Here is an 8,363-nt window from a genome sequence, read left to right as displayed (position 1 = left end):
CCCCATATCATCAATGAATGTGGAAATTTACATGTTCTCTTCAGGCAGTCATCTTTGTAAATCTCATTGGAAAGGCACCAAACAAAAGTTCCAGCATCATCACCTTGCCCAATGCAGATTTGAGATTCATCACTGAATATGACTTTCTTAGCCCATTGTAACCTTGTTTTTTTCTGTTTAGGTGTTAATGATGCCTTTCGTTTAGCTTTTCTGTATGTAAATCCCATTTCCTTTAGGCGGTTTCTTACAGTTCGGTCACAGACGTTGACTCCAGTTTCCTCCCATTCGTTCCTCATTTGTTTTGTTGTACATTTTTCGATTTTTGAGACATATTGCTTTAAGTTTTCTGTCTTGAGGCTTTGATGTCTTCCTTGGTCTACCAGTATGTTTGCCTTTAACAACCTTCCCATGTTGTTTGTATTTGGTCCAGAGTTTAGACACAGCTGACTGTGAACAACCAACATCTTTTGCAACATTGCGTGATGATTTACTCTCTTTTAAGAGTTTGATAATACTCTCCTTTGTTTCAATTGACATCTCTTGTGTTGGAGCCATGATTCATGTCAGTCCACTTGGTGCAACAGCTCTCCAAGGTGTGTTCACTCCTTTTTAGATGCAGACTAATGAGCAGATCTGATATGATGCAGGTGTTAGTTTTGGGGATGAAAATTTACAGGGTGATTCCATAATTTTTTCCTCAGAATTGAGTGATTCCATATTTTTTTCCTCTGCTTGGTCTAAAAAAGTAACCGTTACTGACTGCCACAATCTTTTTTTCTTGATTTCTTATAGTGTTTCTTAAAGCCAGAAAGTTGCCATTTGAAATGACTTTAGTTTTGTGTCATGTCTGTGATCTGCTTTTTTTCTACAAAATTAAACAACTGAATGAACATCCTCCAAGACCGGTGATTCCATAATTTTTGCCAGGGGTTGTATGTATATATATATATATATATATATATATATATATACACACACACAAACACAATTAATTTAACATTCATATTTACATTAGTTATTAAGATCCTATTGTCTTGCGTATGATTTGTACATGTTCAATAAAACCCATTTATCAATCAAACAATATTTTATTTACAGTTTAACAGTGTCTGCAGGAGGGCCTGTGTGTGCGCATACTTGAGCTTTTGATAAGATCGAAAATTAGCTTTGAGCTACTGGAAGTTAGCGTGCACACAGATGTCTGCAAAATGTCTTGTAAAATCACTCCAGAGGTATTAGCAAGTTACAAAAGCAGCACTTTCAGTTTTAGAAGTGTTTATTTCTCACTAGCTTTTACATAACATATGACAAAGAGGTTATATTTACACACAAACAAAACGGAGTTTGCAGCTAGCTAGACCACCCGCTAACATCACTGTGCCACTCTACTCTGATTGGCTGTCACCCCCACCCCTCAAAAAAAAAAAAAAAAAAAAAAAACGAACAAGATGAAAGGGAATGTGACTTTTAACCTCTTAAAACAGGTCAAGGTCTGTGTTCCTATGAATTTGAAGACTCAGGCAGTAATAGGACTGGACTTACTGAGCACAGACGGACAGAGGGACGCAAAGTCTTCGCAATACAGAATGGCCATATTTGATGGCCCCAGGTAATAAAATTACTTCATTCTACTTTACTTAAAAAAATTAAATAATGTTACAGAGCAAAATTCTTGACACTATTCAAATTTAATTTTATGGGGGGGGGGACAAAAATGTTATCCATTAATTTAAAAAAAAGAAGAAGTAATTTTCAAAAAGCTAAATATTGAAATAATTTTTTTTCTTACATTTTTTTTAACATTGGAAAATAAGTTTGACTTCATTTTGTTCCTCTCCACAGATATCTTTAGTAAAACGTGAAAGATTTATATGATCTGAAGAGAAACATGAGTGTACTCCAAGAAATCATTTTCGTGGATATTTTATTCCCTAAACAAGCTATTTATGTAATTTTAGAGTATGCTGTTTGTTATTTCGTCATCCTTTTTTTTGGGGGGGGGGGGGGGGGGGGGCAAAAACAGTGTATTAATCTATTTGTAAATTTTACAGTAGTTGTATCATGGATGGGGAGAAAACATTAGTTTAAATGCAAGTAGTCACACACACACACACACATGCATATACTATGGTCAAGCCAATACTTATCAGCTTGTGATTAAATTACTAAAATGCATAATGCAAAAAAAAAAAAAAAAAATCCTAATGCACAAAAATTGTCAAACATCCTCATTTTCTGCAATATGCAAGTTACTACACCACACCTGCCTTTTCAGTTTCCATTATGCATGTGATAACATTATTTCCTGCAACAAGTCCAGACAAGGCCAGGTGACAGACTGGTACAAGGTATCTGAAATGAACAAAACCTGCTTTTTACATTGATCCGATGCATCAACATTAAGCAAATTTTAAAACTGATTTATCCTCATTAAATGCCCCGTTCATTGGAGATATACACAATATTCATTGGTTGCATTATAGTGTTAAACTGGACTGCATTTTATAGGGTACATTTCTATGCATTTACAAAAGCATCTGAACTGAGAACAAGTTTCAGTCAGATATGCTGCGTCTGGTCAAAGAGTTCTGCAATTTAAACAGATTCAACTGTTGTATTTCCATCCATCCATCCATTTTCTTCCGCTTTATCCGGAGTCGGGTCGCGGGGGCAGCAGCTCAAGCAAAGCCGCCCAGACCTCCCAATCCACACACACCTCCTCCAGCTCCTCCGGAAGAACCCCAAGGCGTTCCCAAGCCAGCCGAGAGATGTAATCCCTCCAGCGTGTCCTGGGTCTTCCCCGGGGCCTCCTCCCAGTGGGACGTGCCCGGAACACCTCTCCAGCGAGGCGTCCAGGGGGCATCCGGAAAAGATGCCCGAGCCACCTCAACTGACTCCTTTCGATGTGGAGGAGCAGCGGCTCGACTCCGAGCTCCTCCCGAGTGACCGAGCTCCTAACCCTATCTCTAAGGGAGCGCCCAGCCACCCTGCGGAGGAAACTCATCTCGGCCGCTTGTACTCGCGATCTCGTTCTTTCGGTCATGAGCCAAATCTCATGACCATAGGTGAGGATCGGAACGTAGATGTTGTATTTTGTATGTTTCTGTTGTATTTTTCTTTTAAATATCCCCGGTGTACAACAAAATACAGAAACACAAACAGCCAAAAAGGCGCACGTGTATTCCTTTAGATTATCTGTAGACATCTCAAAATTGTTTTCCGTGCATTCACCAGGCTGCTGTGAACAAGTAATTTAATTTCCACTTGGGCTCCAGTCCAGAGTGGGATACTCTTCGGAGTGCATCCACTTGTATCCCCCCCTTCGGTCAGGATGTAGAGACCTCAGACCAATGTGGGTTCCCTGTTGGGAGCGCAGATGACTTGCACTGTGCACTTAACGTTTAATGACATTATTTATGCATTTAATGAGCCTGGATGAGATGACAGAGATAATCCCAACCGAACGTTGAACCCCTCGATGAAGAATTCCACAGTTTCTCGTAACTTTTTACTACGGTCCAGACCTGAGGATGCAACACAAACAATCTTGCGTCTGCGATTAATAAGCCAATGAGGAAAAGGTTATTGCCGTTTTTGCTGGGATGCACTCATCTTTAGGATGAGGTAAAGGAATTATGCCCTGGGTGGGCTGAGATATAAGCTATAACTGCATATATTGCTTTGTGCGCTATCTGCAGTATATTGGCCGTTTTAAAAATTCAAACTGAGATTGCACAAACCTGCTGCTTTACACAGAAAAACCTGCACATTGTGATTGCAATCTGGCAAAGATCCGTACTTGCGTACCGAGACCAGTGTGGTACAATGTGCAGGCTTAGCTTGTATAATGGTATTAATGTGTTGACAGATTAATTCTCTGCAGAACACCACAGCAAACATATCAAACACAGCCTGTCAAATATTGTATTCGGGTTTAATGTGATCAGGAGCAGAGCCACTGAGACAGACGTCACACTGGACTCGAGTCAAATTTCTTTTTAGAACCGTCGTCTCAATTATCCTGATTACAACTAGCTATGTTCCGTCCTCCCAGGGGGCTTAAATAATCAAATAAAAATACATTTGGACCGTCCCAGTCCAACCCAAATAATCAGTATCTGGGCCCATTTCTGTGGCTTCATACATTTGATGCCCTTACAAACTAAGATTAGAAACTAATGAGATTTTTTTTTATTATTAGTGCAGTTTCTCCAGCTGTCAAATATATTCAAATACATGATTTCAGCTCACATGTGCTAAAGGGGAGAACAGTGGTGCGTTCACATTGTTTCAATCAGCAGTTATTTTTTTGTCAGAAACTGATAACAGAAAACGCAAGAACCCCTTTTAAGGTAGACTTCTCAAGATAAGACAAGCGAGTTGCACAGCTTTTCCCAAATTTGTCCAGCCTCATCAATAAAATTTGTGTTTTTTAAAACTACTTTACTTACAGTTTTGCAGAGCAAAGATTGCAATCTGCCTTTCTTTGGTCATCATCGTTTCAGGGTGTGATCACTCTTGGAAGAACTCTCTGGATTTCTTCCAGCGGCATCCGTCTATGGCACATGGTGGACCAGGTCATCCGTCACCCTCGCGATCTTGCGCAATTTCTTGGTGCACATTCTCTTATATACCCTGATGGTCCATCTGTTGTCTTGACCGTCATTCCCGTTTGTTGTGGCATCTAAGTGTTGTGCTTCCAGTCCTTTTTCAATAATGCCTAGCATAACCAGTTACAGCTTCAGCTAGTTCAAGTTTTCCATGCGGGCAGTAGTAAGTGCCCATGTCTTGCTGCCGTATATCACCAGGAGCAGATACTGGTGGAAAACTTTCCTTTTCAGTTTCATGGCTGCCTTGCGATTCCTCATGATTGTCACGATCTGGACTTTTGCATCATGTTTTGTTCTGTTTAGTTCTGCTTAGTTTAGTTTTGATTGTTTTTTCAGTGTGTGATTTCTCTTGCTGGATTTTTCCTGTTTTCCCTATCTCTCTTGTCTGTCTCTCTTGGTGCTTGGTGGTGGGTGGCGCACACTGTCTGGGCCACACCCTGTTCTGGAGCTTTCCACACACCTATTTCTAATCTGTAGCTCATCACCAGGGTGTATATAAGTTTCACTGGTTGCAGGAGTTCTCCACCAGATCATTGTGTTCTACGCCTTCACTTCCAGCTCTGTTCATCTCTTTCTTGTCTTGCTTACCACATTGTGTTTTTGACCAACTGCCTGTTTTTTGACCACACCTTTTGTTACTGATTTGTTTGCTGATCTTGGGCTGCTTTTTTGTGTACCGGACCCTGCTTCACCAACCAGTAAATGATCTTAAAGTTCAGAGCTGTGAGTTTGAGTCCTGCATTTGTGTCCAGATGTCTCTGTCCACTCACCCAGATAATGATATTGTTGCTCTTCCCAAAGGCAGCCCATCCCAGTGCAATGCATCTCTTGAGTTCAGGCATAAGGCGTCCATCCCATGTCACCAACTTGACTTGTTGGTGTAGTTCCTATGCATCTCTGGTGTGGATGTAGACTTTCTAGATGCACACAAAAAAGAAAAAAGTTATGTTAAGTAGTTCCACAAAACTGTTACATAACTCCTACAATACAAAATGTTCTTACAGCTGTGTGTAATTCGTTTTATTTCAGAAGTTTGTATTGATTCAATGAAAAGTTGAGTTAACCTTATTTGAAACAAAGCAACAGACTTAATTGAGTTTGTTTGGTAAAGCCGACAAAAGAGGATTCTTTAACACCAGCACACTCTAAGAAATGAAACATACAGTCGTAAGCGTAAAACTTTGAATTTAATTGATAAAGTTAAGGTAACTTTTTTCACATTGTCAATTAAATGCAAAACAATATTGTAGTTGAAATTAATTAAATCAATGAAACATTATTACTTAAATCCTAATATTGTTTTGCACTTAATTGACAAAGTTGTGTGGAAAAAGTTACCTTAACTTTATCAATTAAATTCTACATCTTATTTCTTAGAGTGCAATAGTGAGATTTAAATTTTTTGAGTGTAGAAAAGTCTTGAGCTGCATTAAATAATATCAACTAAATAAATAAATAAAAATAAAATACATTTTAAAAATAAAAATAAATAAAAATAAATAAAATCAACTTAATTATATAGTAGTTTGTAAAAAGTTTTAGGATCTTTTATTGAAAAACACACACGGCTTAACAGGTAACCAAATCTGGGAAAAAACAAACAAATAAGTGACTTTAAAAAAACAAACAAACAACAACAACAAAAAAACCCCAACAGCCCATTTTCCAAAAAGGATCTTTATTTAAAAAGTTAAAAAATAAGTTACCTTTATTTTTAAATAATTCAGGCAAATTAATTATCCACAACGCTAATGGAATGTATACCTAAATATATTGTTTTGAATTAATGCATGCTTGATTTGTACAGTTAGATTACTTTCTAATCAAGTCAGCAAAAGAACAAGTGTTGCATGATGACTTTTAGCTGCTTTTATTTACATTTCCAGTCAACCTTTCAAACTAAGTCAGTTGCTGGCGGGGTTAACAATATAATCCGCCAACATTACTGTAGAACCTTCAGCAGAAAGTCTAGCGTTCTGCAACCCGGGGCCTCAAATGTTTGGAGGGCCTCACAAAAAGAGGAGGCATGGAAGTTCGGGGCCCCTCCTCGCTCGTCTGGCCTTTGTCTGAAGACGAGGAGAGCGTAACGCATTCCTTTAGTCGGCACCAGAAAGGACAATGTGGTCGCTGATGTGGATGCTGTGGCAATAAAAAGGTCCTGTTAAGGGACAAAACACAGCTCATATTAGCATGCTAAATACTTGCTAGCTAGCATGTGTGTGACGCTGAAGCGCGGGGCCCCTGACAGTCGCGCTTGTAGCACAGCAGCGGATACTTTTTCCTGCACAAACTCCATCTCTCCTGTCAGCTTCGAGTTAAACGAGTCATTTCAGGGGAAAGAATCAGTGGACGGACAGATCCGTCCGTCTGTTTGGAGACACTTGTCTGCTATCGTAAACAGCGACACTCGAAGCCCAGACTGCAGGGCTTTAACATGATTTTCTGGATTATAATTATGTTTTCCTTGTAAGTGTGGCCCAGTGTGTTAAAGCTATATCTGTTTCACATTACCGCACCTCCCCGGGTTCACCCCATCACTCATTCACCGTTTCTGCTCCCATAATCAGAGACACGTTTATGCTGAGGAGAGCGCAGCCTTTCTGCGTCAGGTTGTAATCACGTTGTCGAATCGCATTGGGGGAGCAGATCATGAGAGTTAAAGTTTCTCCCGGAGGAAACGTGTATCAACACATGAAAACGTTCTCGGAATTGTTTCCTTGCCTGTATTTTTTTTACACAACATGGATGAACACAATTGAATCAACATTTACTACAACTTTGAGATAATGTTAGCAGCACAAGCAGCGGGTGGCTTTGAGGGCCAAATGACAAGCTCATTTCAAGCTAGAGGTGGGCGAAACCGGGAATTTTGGTATTGATCTGATACCAAGTAAATACAGGCCCAATATCACCGATATCGATACCGATACTTTTTCATATTTAAGCTTCATAGATCTAAAAGATCCAAAAGACCTAGGATAGAATTTCGCCAAAATTGTATGTGACAACAAAATACTTTATTATCACAATCAACATTTTTGTTTAAAAAAAATATCACTCAACACAACTTAAAACAAAATCTCCTGAGGTAGAGGACTGACAAACCACAATACAAGGGTGCACTGCTCCGTGTTGTGTGACACAGCGCAGCGCTGCTCTTACAGAGAATAGACTTTGAGGAATCTGTGTGCGCAGCAGTCAGTGCGTGCGGGAGAGAAAAAAAGCTTGAGTATCAATCTTTTTACACGAGGATCGTTCAATATCAATACCTGCGTTGGTATCAATATTAGGGTCGATCCGCCCACCTCTATTTCATGCTACATGCAACTTCAACCACACCTGCTTCTAATTTCTATCATGCATGTGATGAGATAACTCCCTGCAATAAGCCCAGACATGTCCAGCAGGTAGCACAAAAAAGGTATACAGTAGATTCCATAGGCAAAACAAAATGTTGCTTTTTGTGTTGATTTCATGCAAAGAAAAGCCAATTTAAGAACTTTTGGTGAACTTTTAATGTGAAATTACAGCAGTTAATGTTTCTGGAGTTATCCAAAGGGGTGGTGGCATTTTACAAGTAGGGTTGCCAACCGTCCCTTGAAAAACGGAATTGTCCCTTATTTGGAAATAAAAGTGTGTGTTCTGTATTGACCTGAAACGGGACGCAGTTTGTCCCGTATTTCTGTGAGAATCAAAAAGTCTGTAAAATGTCAATGGAATTGACTGGCGCTTTATATGGAAACTTACGGTAAA

The 8,363-nt window shown here is 39.4% G+C and overlaps 1 pseudogene; it reads right to left on the bottom strand.

Moving 5' to 3' along the window:
- Positions 1-1,786: 1,786 nt before the first annotated feature.
- Positions 1,787-1,894, bottom strand: LOC117503675 (annotated as a pseudogene).
- Positions 1,895-8,363: the final 6,469 nt, after the last annotated feature.

This window comes from Thalassophryne amazonica, chromosome 21 (genome assembly GCF_902500255.1).
Source record: "Thalassophryne amazonica chromosome 21, fThaAma1.1, whole genome shotgun sequence".
Classification (NCBI taxonomy): Eukaryota; Metazoa; Chordata; class Actinopteri; order Batrachoidiformes; family Batrachoididae; genus Thalassophryne; species Thalassophryne amazonica.
The sequence above is the reverse complement of the archived record's forward strand: the minus strand, read 5'-3'. Positions and strand labels throughout refer to the sequence as shown.